The following is a 16749-nucleotide window of genomic DNA, read 5'->3' on the forward strand; positions in this document are numbered from 1 at the left end:
CCATGTACTATACACTGCCATAGACAAACCCAACATTAAATTATACACTGCGTTACTATACACTACCTTAGACTATACATTGTAATATTACACTATGTATTATTCTACACACCCTCCTGTATACCACACTGCTGTATATTCACTATACAAATACGATACTATATGTTACCTTATACATTATATTAAACATTCCACTTTTATGCTATTTATTATTATTATACAATCTGCTATACACTATAAAATATATTTTTTATCTTACCAGGTAAAGCCCACTGAGATATTCACTTATTTTTCAGAAGCGACCTGGCCACAAATGATACCTCAACAAAGTGGCTTTTGATGTGGAAATGTATAGCAGTTAAGTAATCTAAAAGCACGCTTCTAAACGTGAAAGGAAAAACCGGAAGACCTGGAGAAAAAATCCCCACAACCACAGGGAGAGAGACATCCAAACTCCAAATATACGGCTAGGTGTCAGGATCGAGATCAAACCCCCGACCTCCTGCATACCAGGTGAGGTAGATGACATCACACCACCGTAGCCTCCCTTAAATATATAAACGTGTCTAAGTTCACGTAGCATTGGTACATCAATTCCTCAAAGCTTGCGAAAGACAACACCACAGCCGGACTCAAATCTGGAAAGAAAGAAACACAAAACACGCAACGAAGTGCGCCTCTTTCATTGCCTTCAGTTCGAAGCCACAAGTTGCCTCCAATGAGTTGGTAGAGACGGTCGTCTATCCCGACACCCCAGACGCCGCGAGGACCCGCGCTCAGGTGCTTCAGAAGGATGCCAGGGAAGGTCCTCCACTTCGTTCCGTCCCAGATCTGAGCATTGTTGTTGTGCGTCAACCCCATCAAGAGTCCATTCCACTCCATCACCTGAGCGAGATTCGACGCACCGAGGCTGCTGCAGACCCACGGCTCGCTTGGATCTATTGCTGTCAGAGTCACGGCATTTAGTGGGTGGAGGAAGTCGCACGAACCAATTTACGTAGACTGGGTACCAATAAGAAAACATTGCATTCGCACCAATCCTGATGGGGACGCGTGTTATCGTGAGCTAGACAAACTAACACGTAAATAACTTATTTTGGACATCAACGCGCTAAATCAATGAAAATAACATGTAAATGACTGATAATTTATAGGAAATTCATTTAGAGATAATCATATCGTGAAAACGATACCGCGGAAACCCTAATAAAAAAAAGTCTATACTCACAGGTAGACATGCTCCATTGGACACTTAAAATCACCAGCACTGTCAGCATTTTATTGTGCCGAGGGTCGAACCTATACTCTTCTCTGAACTGGTCCGTTCCTCTGTGAACTCTAACACAGTTGTTGTTTTTATATACTGTGAGCATGTGTGCTTGTTTAAGGCCACAACAATCCCTCACGTTCCGTTCCGACCTTCAATAGACGCTCGCTAACAGCAGCTGTAAGGTTGCACTCGGGACTAGGGCAGAGTAAACAAGATGAGCTCGTAATTTTCAGAGCACAATGAGCAATATCTGTACTCGTATATTTCAATGTTTGTAAGATTAACAATGGAAACCCCCTATGTAAGCAATATGTGATTGTGTGCGTGTGTATGCGAGTGATGTGTTTAAGTCTCATATTTCAACGTGAAACGTGGACCCCTCTAATGGAACATCTGCGGCGGTTTGAGGACACTCAGGCTGATCTGCCTATTATCCATCCTGGGCTAACCTGCAGGCAGGATTGTGTGAGGAGCCCTCAGATCATTGAGGGATCTAGACGCAGTCCCCCATCATCGGTGAACTATTCCGGCGGGCTAAGCTGAGTTGCCTGGATCATGTAGCCTGCATGCCCAACCACCGCATACCCAAGCAGCTTCTGTTTAGCCAGATAGATGAGACTAAATGGGCACGACATGGGATTGAGAAGCGATGGGCTGATACGGTAAAGGCGGATGTTGTGAGGGTTGATTTTTTTTATCATTACACACTTTTATTTAACTATATAAAGGAGGTCTGGCGTCTCATGGCAACCGGCCATGCAACCCTAATGCCAAAACGTAGAAAGTCCTTGCATAACAAATGGCCATCAGTCCGCCACAGCTCTTAAGTGGCCAGAGAGTGTAAAGAATCTCGGGACCCAATGACTGCCGCTGCAGGGAGTGCAGACCCGGATGGTGGTAGTATGTTGTCAGCACATATCAAGATGAAAAAACAAAATGGAAAGAGCAGAAGGTTGTTTGGGGGGAAGATAAGATTGACCAAGTATAATATTGGAACAATAACAGGAAAATGTCAGGAATTAGCGGACTTCTTGAGGAGGCGGAGTCGATATCTCATGCATCCAAGGTTAGAGAGAGATTAAAAGAGTAGTTTGAGAAGTTGCTGAATGTAGAAAACGCAAGACAGGAAATGGTTGAGGAACATGAAATAATCTAAGTAGTTGAATAAATGATAACAAGAGAAGAGGTGGTGGAGGCTCAGGGGAGCATGAAACATCAAAAGGCAGTGGGGCTAGATAAGATTCCAATTGATGCATTTTAATTAACGGAAGAAAAGGGTGTTGAAATATTGATAGGGCTGTTTGGGAAAATCTGAATGGAGAAGAAAATGCCGGATGCGTGGAGAGAGAGTACACTGGTTTCATACTCTTTGGTTTTTTCGGTAAAGTCACGTAGGTAAAAAATAAAATAAATTAAAACAACTTAACTAAATCACGACGTTTAGCTCGTGAGGAACCGTGTGTGTGTGTAAATCGGGTGCTGGCCGATGCAAACCCATTATTCCGGAAATTCCGGACACCAGCCTGCTGCCTCGATGATGACTAAAAAAAGGGACAAATCAGCATCAACCTCCCCGTCAGGGTCTCAATTTGTGCTGTACGAGGGATTGTTGATGTGGTGGGACGGGATTGCCCAACGATGTTGTCTGGTGGTGCCCACATCCCTGTGGGGCCGGCTAACGTGAGAAATGCACGCAAATAAACGACTGCATCTGGGGTGCCAAAAAACACTGTTAACCTTATGTGACTGTTCCTAGCCACGTATGTCTGCCAACGTGTAGGATTTTGTTGCTGGTTGCATAGACTGCGCACGTCGTAAACCGCCAGCCCACATGTCACAGCCTCCGTTGCAGTCCATCACAGTCTCCAGGGTGAACGAACTAGTCGCCTTGGTATTCTCGGGCCTTACTCATGTTCACCAAGAGGAAATAAATGTATCTTGGTGGGAGTCGAATACTTGACAAGATGGCCAATGGCATGGCCGCTACCTGATCTGACAGCCATATGAATTGCGGATGTGTTTCTCCATGGATACATGATGGACAAGGGCTCCCCGGAAAAGCTCCTCACTGACCAATGGCGAACATTTTTTATACAAACGCCTATGGGAGGTGTGCGACGCACTGGGCACTAAGTAAATATGCACTTCTCCATACCACGCTTAAATGGATGGTATGGTGGAATGGCTGAACAGAACAATAACATCCATGCTCTGCCACACTGTAGATGAGGCACAAATCGACTGGGATCTTCATATTCCGGGGATATTGCCAGCATATAGGCTGCCCCCACATGCCTCCATGGGATTTTCCCCTTTCTTTCTCATGTATGGCCAGGAGTTGAATCCACCCGTAGAAACCCAGCTGGGTAAAACCCTACAGGTGTGCCCGACTGACCTGCATCCTTGCAGGTCACACTCGACTGACTATTCGAGGCACGCACAGTAGCAATGGCAGGCACGCTAAAGGCACACGAGCAGAATGCAGTCGTCAGGTTTACACACTTCCCAGGGCGGTAGGAAACAAGGCATTTCGATTTAAAGCTTTCGTGACTGCAGGGATTCATCTTCTTGGTTCTTTCGGTAAAGTCACGTAGAATGTAAATAATAAAATAATAAAACTAAAACATAATAAAATAATTCTCACGACGTTTCGGCCACAACGCAAGCAGCCGTCCTCAGGTGGAGAACAGGTCTGTCGAGGAGACAGTCTGACTCTGTCTCATCGACAGACCCAAACAGCATCAACTGTGGCAGGGTCCAACCAAGAAGAAGAAACAAGGCATTGTTACGTTGGCCGCAGGTCCCATTGCATATCTCTCCCAAACAGCATCAACTGTGGCAGGGTCCAGTCTAAATCGTAGAGGTAAATCGACCACACTGCGTACACGTGCAGTTGATATGTCGGTGTTGGTTTGGTCACTCGTTGTGTCTCAAAACTTACTCTCATCATCACCCAACCACCTCATCTCCATGACCTGTTCCGCTGGAATCTGGGGTGTCCAACATGCCACAACAGCCACCCGTACAATCTGAGTAGCCTGTACATGCTTTAATTCCTGTACCGCCCACAGAACCGAACAAAATAGATCACGATCCACGACTGGACCCCACAGCGTACTCTGGGCAGCAAACAAGGACCCGTTCAAAATGTGAGCAGTTACACTGACACTATTCCTGATGGAGCAGGAGATTGTCGCACCCCTTTGCTCTCAAAGTCGTGTTGTGAGAAGTGCATAATCCACACGCCAAAAATACTCGCACTACCAAATTGTTTTTTCATATTAATGCTTATTATGACAAGTTGGACACGGCTACATTGTCATGTTTTCATCAAGCTCTGGTGGGTAGTGTTCCCCTTGGCTTCCTGGTGTTAGACGACGAAAAGGAGACGGAGGGGGTGATGACCGAAGCAACAGACCACTTTCCTGACACAAGCGAACGTCCTAACGAAGTCAGAAAGTCAACCAAGGCATCTGATTGGTGCAGGGAGGCCTCAAAGACGATTGTTCAGGAAATGAGAGCTTCAAAGGGATTGGAGGATAGATTCAAATGTAAAAGGCAGAAAAGAGGGTTGTCTGTAGGGGCGATGGTTGACAACCGTTGGAGGACGAAGATTGGCTGAAGGGTGTGGGGTGAGCGAAGCTTCCAGAAAGGTGGCTCGGGAAATATAAAATGGGACAGCACAAGGGGAGGTGATATTCAGCGGGAAAGGAAAGTTCAAACATTGAACGAATCCCAAACCTATAGATAGGGTTGTTTGTAAAATAAAGACTCTAAGTAAGAACGTGTGTCAGAGTCGTTACATATGGAATTGAGCATGACTTTTGCCAAGGGGGCATGTCTTTGCCCATATCTGGTCTTGTGGATTGTGAATCGAGGCTGATTGTATCGTTTTCGCTCAGTTGATCCGGCACCCAATTCAAAGTTAATTGGGCAGCCATCTTGAAAACGTGCGATTTTATTAAAAATTAAAATCCACATATCACATATACAACAGAATTGATGTTCGATTTTTACATAACTTTTTATAGACGTTTGCACTCATGGAATAACGTTTAAGATAAAAATGGAAATCATAATCCAATGATCATAATGAATGTCAAAATTTATGAGAAAATATAATAGCCAGTAGACTTGCAAAATACCATAGTTTTAGAGAAATCTATTTAGTGTGAGCCAGTCACAAAGGAGATAGACACTGGCTATCAATAATGATTCGTTAATGAAGCCATCCCCATATATAGACACAGCCACAATTTCAACCCAGAAGATGGTTATAAACTCAGCAATCATTGGAAAGATGTCATCAACCACTTTGGGTCGTAAATTGATTTGTAATTTCTTGTCAACCTCCACCGTCAGCAGTGTGGATGTTCATAATCAACGATTTTTGGGTTTAGATCGCGTTATTTATAAATGTGTCGTAACCCTCCACCACCCGACACGGCCAATCAGTAAAAAAGTGTCACGTTGACAAAAGACAAATAGTTCACTGCTTTAGCCCACCGGTGTGTTGAAGCGTGAAACCACAACATTTACAGTTTGAGTACGACGTTTCGCTGGTAATTGCATCCAGCATAATCGGTGTTAAACTGAGTGTGGATGTGTGGAGCGAGATGCAATGCCCCCATCTCTACCCACTCCCTCTCCCCTTATCTCTCCCCCCTCTCTCTCCCCCCATATATATACCACTCTTCCCCCCTATCTCCCCTATCTCTTCCCCCATATCTCTACCCCGATCTCTGCCCCCTCTCTCTCCCCCTTTGTCTTCTCCTGCATTAGCATTAGCTGCCCCGCCCATGCTGCTGACACACTTGGACTGCGCGGCTCGCCGCTCAGAGCTGGCTCCACGGCTCTTGTGCCCCGCCCACTCACAGCTTTGGCTCGTCCATTCATGCTGCTCCACAGCTCTTGTCCCCCACTCCTGACACTTGGGCTGCGCCCATTTCAAGCCTTTATAAACAGTTGCAGTTGGAGGCTTGCCCCCCTTTCTCTCCGCCTGATGACAACCGCTTGTGTTGTAATCTAAACGTCGTGAGTTTTTGGTTTTTTATTTGTATTTTTATTTTTTTATTATGCTTATTTAATTTTCTATCTACGTGACTTTACTGAAAGAACCAAAGAATTATACTTCCTGCAGTCACGAAAGTTTTAAATAAAAAATACCAGGTTAGTCGAGTTAATTGCCGTGTCGATTCATTGGCAATCGATCCATGGATCAAGTCATAATTTTACATGCCCCCTTCATCTTTTTGGCGAATATCAGCAAGATCGGTGGTTCCATGGCAATCCGCTTTTATTGTACCACAACGCTTTTAACCGCACATTAAACAACTCAGCGAAGTAACTCCATGCGGTGAGTCTCGGGAGTTGGTTGGCATCTTCAACAGCACCCCAACCAACTTAACGCAGCCACAGACATGGTGACTAAGCCGCCCACCCTGCAGTAGCAGTTGGTCCTCTCCAGGAGTCCCCCGTCCAACAGGCAGCCAATCAGCTGCCGATTGCGGGGTGTCAGAAAGTTGCCTCTCACCGCTCGGCTCCAGTGAATCAACTTCGCATCATCCTCCCATTGAAACCTCGAACATTCGTTATATTAAACCAGATTTTTTTCTGTTGAAAAAACCTGCCACCATTCACGCATAGCCCTGTCGACTTCCCCCTCACCTGGCATATCCTGACTGGCGAATTTGTATCCCGCCCTCAATTAAGGCTAGACTGAGTGGTGCTCTTGCTTCCAGAAGGTGTTTTTTTTTTGGAGGATTCTCCCCCCTAACCACCCCTTACCAGGTGTAACCTCACCACTTCGGCTCACCTGGCACGATAGCGCTCACTCACACTGTTACACACTGTTACAGATATGCAGCTGATTGGACGTGCCGAAGACTGGTACCAGCAGTGTCAAGATCGGCCTCTATGCAGGATGCTCGTGAAGGATGCTACTTGGCAGTTGAAGGCAGTCACTCCCCAACAACAACGGAGGGCGAAGGAGCAAAGCTCACAACAACGAGCGGAGCACTGGGCAGATAAAAAACAGCGAATGTGGCACAGTGGGGAGCACAGGTGGTGCATCATCAGTCATCTCAGTCAGTCAAGCCCAAGGCACCTGGGTCTGTCCCGTGACCTGACAACGAGCCTTCGACACTTCACATGAAAGTGCACCTAGCCTGGTACAAGCACCGTGGTGACATCACCCATACTTAATAGCAAATGGTGGTTTTAGTATTGTATGTCCGCGTTGGGAGCGGTGGCGCTGTTGTAAGTAGGCCTCGGCAAGGTATGGTAATTTACCCTTTTTACCGGGTGAAAGGGTAAAGGTAAAGGGTAAAGGTGTCGACATGCCAAGGGGTAAGGTAAAGGGTAGGGTAAAGGTAGCTCGGAAGAAATACTCGGTAGGGTAAAGGTAGCGCGAAGTATTACCTGGTAAATACGGTGCCTTGTTTGCCGCTAAAAGCTCCGTGGCGCAGTCCGTAGCCTCCATTTAATAAGTAGTATTAAAACAAACTTTTTTTAAAAACACGCTTTTATTAAATGCACTATTAATGGCAGAACTCCACGACTCCAGGAAGTGGCCCCGAAGATTGCCATAACGTAAGGGACCGTGGCCAATGTCAATGACAAACACCATGTTCAAACACAAGGATGATCATAAGTGTACTTGGTACCAGAGCACCTTGGGCTGTAGGTCAATGATTGGCTTTATAGTTGTATTATCGGATCTAAGGCTGTATGTTTTGGAAACTCGGATGAAGAGGGGCAGAGCTGTCAACTGATCACCACTTGATGGTAAGTCGGATCAAATGCTTGGGGCACTGACCAGATAGACGTGGAAGGCCCAAATGAATAGTGCGGGTTTTCTGAGAACGTCTGATGGAAGACCCAATGCATAAATATTTTAATTTCTACCTCCGGGAAAGCTTCCCTGCACTCCAAGGGAGGGCGTGGACATTGAGTCCAAGTGGACGATGTTCAGGATCTCAATTGTGGATGCATCTGTGAAAAGCTGTGGCCTGATGGCAACTGGTGCCTGTAATGTCGGCAACCCTAGGACCTGCTGGTGGACACCAGTGGTGAGGTAAGCTGTCAAGTTGAAGGAGGCTTTCTGAGCTATGTTCGGAAAAATGTCTCCTGACTCGATTGAAAGGTACTGGCTTGCGAAGAGGGCGGTAGCTGTAGCAGTCGCTGAAGTGAAAGCCCGGGCGTGGGAGAAATTTGGAGAGGTCATAGAGAGGGACTACTAGGCAGCCTCAAAGATGTTCTGGCAAAATATCCGACACCTTAGGAGATGTCAAATGGATGTAGCCCAGGCTAATTTCAGTAGGGTGGCGTAATATTGACCTCAACTCAGGAGATAATCGAGAGGTGAAATGAACACTTTGAGGAGCTCCTCAACCTGGTGGACATGCCCTCCTCCCAGGAGGCTGCTGAAGTCGCTGTGGCGTTCGAGGGCCTTCGTAGTGGTAAAGCTACTGGAGTGGACGCGATTCACCCAAAGTTTTTGAAAGTGCTGGAAAGTGTAGGAGTTGTCGTGGTTAACATGCGTCTTCAATGTTGCATGGAAGGTGGGTGCAGTACCTCTATATTGGCAAATTGCGGTCCTCAGCATCCCAGGTAAAGCTTATGCCAGAGTGCAGGAAAAGAGGCTCCGCCTGAAAATCGAGCCTCAGATTCAGGAGGAACAATGTGGATACCGTCATGGTCGTGCAACAATGGACCAGCTCTTTTCCCTCTCACAGATATTTGAAGATCTTGGGAGTATGCTTCTCCAGTCTACCTCTGCTTTGTAGACTTGGAGAAAGCATATGACTGTGTTCCCCTCAACGTCTTGTGGGAAGTGCTGTAGTAGTATGATGTATCGGTGCTACTTTTGTGCATTATCTGGTCCCTCTTATCCCGGAGTGAGAGCTCTGTTCGTATTCTTAGTGTTAATTAAACATCTTTCACTGTTGGTTTTGGACTCCCCCAAGGGTGCGTCTTGTCTCCACTCCTGTTTGTGATTTTCATGGACAGCATATCATGGCGCAGCCGAGGCATGGAGAGTATCCAATATGGGTTCATGGAGGTGGCGTCGCTGCTTTTTTCAGATGATATTGTCCTCTTTTCCTCGTCAGTCTGTGATCTCCAGCATGCACTTGAACGGTTTGATGCTGAGTGTGAAGCGGCTGGGATGAGTATCAGCACCTCCAAATTAGAGGTCATGGTTCTCTCCAGGTGAGGGGGGAACAGCTGCCCTTAGTGGAGGAGTTTAAGTACCTTGTGGTCTCTTTCGCAAGTGATGGTAAGTGGGAGCAGATTGGCTGGCGGATTAGTGCGGCATCTGCAGTGTTGCGGGCACTGTACCGTTTCATGATAGTGAAGCGGGAGCTGAGTTCTCAAACAAAGTTATCGGTTTACAGGTCGATCTACATTCCGACCCGCAGCTATGGTCATAAGCTTTTGGCAATCAATGAAAAGATGAGAACGCGGGTACAAGGGGCCGAAATGTGATTTCTCTGCAGGGTTGCCGAGCTCACTCACCATGATTGGGTGAGGAGCTCAGTAATCCAGGAGAGCCTCCGAGTCGAGCCGCTGTTCCACCTGATCAAGAGAAACCAGTTGAGATGGTTCTGGCACCTCGTAAGGATGCCCCCTGGCATACTCCACCTGGAACTTTACCGGGCATGTCCCACTGGGCGAAGACCCTGGGGCCGACCCAGGGCATGCTGGCGGCACTGTGTTGATCAGCTAGCCTAGGAACGCCTGGGAATTCCCCATGAAGAGCTAGAGTCTGTGGCCAGGGAAAGGGAGGTCTGGACCGCGTTACTCAACATGCTTCCACCACGGACCCTCACCAGGATAAGTGGACTGAGAAACGAACGAACATAATATTGCAAAGAGGTACTACGGAGCTGTAGTGGCTGCATTTTGCGAAGAGGCGCACCTACAGTGTTAAATGTTCGAGACCATGAGCGTAATGATGTGGTTATGCAAATAAAATTGCCTAGGTGCGACCTCGCCAGACAAATCAAATATTGGGGCACCACCTGACCGATTCCCGCGCCCCCTGAGCTGATAATGTAGTTACTACGCCACTACCACGGGTGTGGTGCTGGTCTCCATTGGTGCTACTCGCTAAGTCTGTTAAGGCTGTAAGGGGTCTATGTCTTTGTGTTTGTACGTGTCTGTACGCACGTACCAGCTTTGCCGAGCTATCATTTTTCACAATAGCTTATTGTTCACAAGAGGACACCTGAGATTCCAGAGAAAATCCCACCGCACATTAGAGGAGGAGGTGACACAGGTTGCGTGTAGACTCGCTCATTCTATCACTCATTCCCCATTTATTAAATTAATTCATCATCATTTACTGTTATCAATTTCGCCTTCACTGCAGATGCATACGTGATTTTTCATCAATGACTCTCATGTATGCTATAATTTCCACACATTTTTAAATTACCTCACGTAACCCTGGGACATTGCCACGTACCCTCACGGAGTCCGCGTTAACCACCCGCTTGAGAACCACTCCTTGTGTATGCTTGAGGGGTATCGCGCAGTAGTTTAAAAGGTTTGCGCGTCAACAGTGCCATCTCACGCTCCATGTGATGACTGCAGGAAGCCTTGGAAGTTGGTACACATGGCGTGGTCCGTTCAAGAAGACTTTGCTGCCACCTTGTGGAAACATTGTGTTGTACAATCGAGGCGAAATATTACGCTCGGCAATTGCTGTGTCGTTAAGTTGGTTGATTTTAAGACGCAAAACATAGCAAAGGAATGATATGTACATTTAGGGGGTAGTATTAGGAGGGGAGAGTTTTAAGAGATGAAACATGAGTTCAAAAGCATTCCATATTACTCCTTCTGGACGTCTGTATGCAAGAGTTTTATAGCTCATAAGATTCCTCCAGTATAAATATTCACATATAGTCGCGTATGGCCGCGGTTTACACTGTGAAACACAATTATAGACTCCCTATGCAAATAATGCATTTTTCGGTTATGCTACTGCGTTGAGAGTGATGTAAAAGTACAATCAACATTTTAATCAATAACACTCCCTGAAAATGAAATATGTAATCGATTACGCTTCAGGCAATGGTTCTTCTTCACAGCACATCAATTTCGATTTAAAGCTTTCGTGACTGCAGGGATTTATCTTCTTGGTTCTTTCGGGAAAGTCACGTAGAAGGGAAATAATAAAATAATAAAAATAAAACATAATAAAATACAATTCTCACGCCGTTTCGGCCACAACCAAAGCAGCCGTCCTCAGGTGAAGAACAGGTCTGTCGGAAAGACAGCGTCTGAATGAACACCACCAAGCTTGGCAGCGTATATTTTATTATGTTTTATTTTTATTATTTTATTATTTCCCTTCTACGTGACTTTACCGAAAGAACCAAGAAGATGAGCACATAAATTGTTTGTTCTGAATGGCCTGGAACGTAAATCATGTATGCGCTGCTGAATAATGATTATTGCAATCCTATTGACGAACGTGCTCACTTTAATGTAATGACTGCAATTAAGCAAAAGGAAATATAGCATAAGTGCATTAATTCAATGTATTTACATTAAAGTCTGACACGGTTCAGCTTAGGTGTTGATACTTAGATGGTATGAATGTAGTGAATGTTGGTGTTCATTTCTGAAACCGAATATCTTATCACCAAGGAAACCATGAATTGCGAGTGTTATTACCTGCAGGTGAAAAAAACCTTAGCAGATAGGGTCAAAATATCACACCTACAAAAAGTAAACATCATTTTTTACACACAACTTGCATGATTTGGTAATGGTTCTGGATGCTGCAAGAGATCATATCAGTACACCAAACAAAACATGTGGCTTAACAATAGTGTAGTACTGTACATGAAAATACAATTTCACAGCTTGCATGAAGCCAGGGTGAGCAGCACACGTCTGTAATTAAAAGTTGCCTCTGGATTGGCTTACGTGAGCGACACTGATAACTGTGGGCTATGACGTTCACATTTCTTCTCATATGCCAATTTATCCGTGAGGAATATGTAAAAATTCCCCAGTGAGTGCAAAGCCTACTGAAGAAAACTCCTGATACCCACTGAGCCCCCCCTCATCCCCGAGAGCGTGGATAATACATTGTCACTTGAAAACAGTCAATCATCGATTATACTGTGTAACAAAGTTATTTTTTGTTCCTGGGTAGTAAGTGTTATCTCCTAATTGCTTTTGCCTCAAAAGTACAGAAAATGGCTATTATACCCCACAAGTTTTGCGTTTGTGACTAGGACAATGATATTTTGAAATGTACCTATTTTCCATAACATTCCAGAGAGATTCAGTGCTGAGTAAACTTGGAGTAACATCTAGAACATTCTAGAACTTTCCAGTAATACAAATAGTAGTATAAATACAGGGGCATTAAGCCCACCAGTTCAGTTTATTTCCAGCTGCCTAAGTGGATACATATCTGCATTTTTCTGAGATGGCATCAAGAGGCTGCAAGCATCTGCCAGACGCATTTTGCTATGTTTGCGGCCAATTTATCAAGACAAGAGCGAAAAAGTACTATGTGGAAGCATCTGCTAAGATGTGTGAGGCCAACAAGGCATATGTCGGCATGCCTGTCGGGGATCAAGACAAACCCTGGGCACCTCTTTTCACCTGCGAGCAATGCAAAAAAAAACTCTGGAAGGAAAGATTGACAATTGTTGCTCGGAATTTTACGTTATAAAATTTGTTCAAATTTTTTTAATTGTAAAAGTTTTTCATTTTTAAATGTTTAACAATTTTCAATGTTATTGAAAAATATATCACATGAAAAATGTTGCGAGAATCTCTTACACATTAGTCATGGGTGAAATAAATGTATTTTTGTAGGATGGTAGAGAAGGGAAAAGAAAGCCATGAAGTTCGCTATCCCAATAATTTGGCAGGAACCCACTCACCACTCAAGCAACTGCTACTTCTGTATGGTGGACACTTCCAAACATCGGACTGGCATGAGTGCACCTGCTATCCTTCATCCATCACCCCAGTGCCACACTGCCATGAGCTCTCCGTACCCACTCCTGGAGAGAGAGCAGCCGTCTTTAGAAGAGAGCAGCAAGTCAGAGAGCAAGGAAGACGTTGTAGATCCAGATGATAATTTCAGAGGTGGAGCTGAGGAGAGAAACCCATACTACCCCAACTAAAAAGACATCAACGACTTGATCAGAGATCTTAGTCTCACAAAGTCCAATGCCGAGCTTTTGACGTCTAGGCTCAAGCAGTGGAACTTGTTGGATGAAAGTCGCAGATCAGAGGAAGCGTCACCAAACTTTTTGCAGCTTCTTCACCCGTCAGGATGGGCTCTGCTTCTGCCACAATGCGACACGTCTGTTCGAAGCAATCGGAATCGCCTGTAACCAGAATGAGTGGCGCCTCTTCATTGACAGCTCATCCAGGAGCCTCAAAGCCGTGCTGCTCCATAATGTTAACAAGTACCCGTCTCTTCTCCTGGCTCACTCGGTGCACCTCAAAGAGGATTACAACAGCATCAACACCTTGCTGGACGCCTTGAAGTATGATGAGTATGGCTGGGATGTCATCGGAGACTTCAAAATGGTGGCATTTCTGATGGGTCTCCAAGGCGGTTTTACAAAGTTCCCTTGCTATATTTCGATTTAAAGCTTTCGTGACTGCAGGGATTCATCTTCTTGGTTCTTTCGGTAAAGTCACGTAGAAGGGAAGTAATAAAATAATAAAAATAAAACACAATAAAATAATTCTCACGACGTTTCGGCCACAACGCAAGCAGCCGTCCTCAGGTGAAAACCAGGTCCGTCGAGGCGACAGAGTCTGAATGAAACAGCACACGAGCTTGGAGCATATATATAAGCTGGGCGCCTTGACAAAGGAATTTGCATATCAAGAGGAATTTTGCATATTTATGGGAAATGCAGGAATTTGATTAGTACTACATATGCATGTGCATTATGCAGGATTAACAGCATCAAAGGGAGCTGCAGTTGCTGCTGCTGCTGCAGTTGCTGCTGCTGCAGTTGCTGCTGCTGCTGCAGTTGCTGCTGCTGCAGTTGCTGCTGCTGCTGCAGTTGCTGCTGCTGCTGCAGTTGCTGCAGTTGCTGCCTTATCCATTTTAATATAACACTATGTATTATTCTACCCACCCTAATGCGTATCACACTGCTATATATTTACTATACAATTACGACACCATACATTACTCTGCACACTGCACCAAGCATACAAATGCCACACTATCTGCCACTATACACTGTACCATTGACCATCGTGTCAATGGGTGAGTGGTAGGAGGAAACTTGCAGCGGAGCAAATAATCCATTCCCTGCGGAGAATACAATGCCAGTGAGTGGAACGCGGTCTGAAAGTCACCGTAAACGTGAACACAATCAGTTAAGATCCGAAATGGTTTATTACGTCCTTCCAATGATTGCTAAGCCAGAATCCATCTTCTCGGTTGAAATTGTCTCTGTGTTTGTATATGTGGATCGCCTCATGAACGAATCTCTCATGATAGCCAGATGGCTTGCAGAGAACCTCTGTCTTGGAGAAGTCAATGTCATGTGAGCCCACTGAATTGTAACAGTGATCTGCCACGGCTGAGGTGATTGTCCTACCGTGTTTCAGGTCTGCTTTATGTTCACGGACATGTCTCGGACCGCATCCGTGAACATAAAGCAGACCTGAAACACGGTAGGACAAACACCTCAGCCGTGGCAGATCACTGTTACAATTCAGTGGGCTCACATGACATTGACTTCTCCAAGACAGAGGTTCTCTGCAAGCCATCTGGCTATCATGAGAGATTCGTTCATGAGGCGATCCACATATACAAACACAGAGACAATTTCAACCGAGAAGATGGATTCTGGCTTAGCAATCATTGGAAGGATGTAATAAACCATTTCGGATCTTAACTGATTGTGTTCACGTATACGGTGACTTTCAGACCGCGTTCCACTCACTGGCATTGTATTCTCCGCAGGGAATGGATTCTTTGCTCCTCTGCAAGTTTCCTTCCACCACTCACCCATTGACACGACGGTCAATGGTACAGTGTATAGTGGCAGATAGTGTGGCATTTGTATGCTTGGTGCAGTGTGCAGAGTAATGTATGGTGTCGTAATTGTATAGTAAATATATAGCAGTGTGATACGCATTAGGGTGGGTAGAATAATACATAGTGTTATATTAAAATGGATAAGGCAGCAACTGCAGCAGCAGCAGCAACTGCAGCAGCAGCAACTGCAGCAGCAACAACTGCAGCTCCCTTTGATGCTGTTAATCCTGCATAATTCACATGCATATGTAGTACTAATCACATTCCTGCATTTCCCATAAATATGCTAAAATCCTATTGATATGCAAATTCATTTTTCAAGGCGCCCAGCTTACATATATGCTCCAAGCTCGTGTGCTGTTTCATTCAGACTCTGTCGCCTCGACGGACCTGGTTTTCACCTGAGGACGGCTGCTTGCATTGTGGCCGAAACGTCGTGAGAATTATTTTATTGTGTTTTATTTTTATTATTTTATTACTTCCCTTCTACGTGACTTTACCGAAAGAACCAAGTTAGATGATTCCCCTGCTATCTTTGTCTTTGGGACAGCAGGGACACCAATGCGCACTACCACAGGCGGGACTGGCCACAGCGAACCGAGTTCTCTGTGTGGAGGAACAACGTCAAGTGGGAGCCACTGGTGGACACCCGGAACGTGCCGATGCCACCACTGCACATAAAATTGGGCCTTATGAAACAATTTGTCAGAGCTGTAGATAAGGAGTCGGCAGCCTTCAAGTACCTTCAAGACTTCTTCGCAAAGCTGTCTGAGGCAAAGGTCAAAGCCGGTGTATTCGTCGGACCACAGATAAAGAAGATCCAGTAGTGCAATTAATTCCCTAAGAAGCTCACTAGTAAGCAGAAAGCAGCTTAGAACAAGTTTGTCGCAGTGGTTCGTGACTTCTTGGGTAATCACAAGCTCTAAAACTATGTGGAACTGGTTGAGACTGGTGAAGAACTATGGCACAATGGGCTGTAGGATGTCCCTCAAAGTCCATATCCTTGATGGTCATCTTTATAAATTCGAGAACATGGGAGCGTACTCGGAGGAGCAAGGCGAGCGCTTCCACCAGGATATACTGGACTTTGAACGCTGCTACCAAGGTTAGAATAACGAGAAAATGATGGGAGACTACAATTGGGGGCTGATTTGTGAAAGTGATGTACAGTATAATCGTAAATCTCGAACAACCACTCACTTCTAAATCTTTCGTAGTCATGTTTGTATTACGTTAGTATAATTACATATTAATTTTGATTCATATGTTCTTTTTTTCTGACTTTGTGAACTAAAAGACACAAATTTGCCCGTTTTCTCATTGAAAATAGATACATTTCAAAATATCAATGTCCTGGTCACAAAAGCAAAGTTTGTGGGGAATAATAGCCATTTTCTATAGTTTCTAGGCTTACGCAATTAGGAAATAATAC

This window comes from Lampetra fluviatilis, chromosome 15, assembly GCF_964198595.1.
Source record: "Lampetra fluviatilis chromosome 15, kcLamFluv1.1, whole genome shotgun sequence".
In the NCBI taxonomy this organism is placed as follows: domain Eukaryota; kingdom Metazoa; phylum Chordata; class Hyperoartia; order Petromyzontiformes; family Petromyzontidae; genus Lampetra; species Lampetra fluviatilis.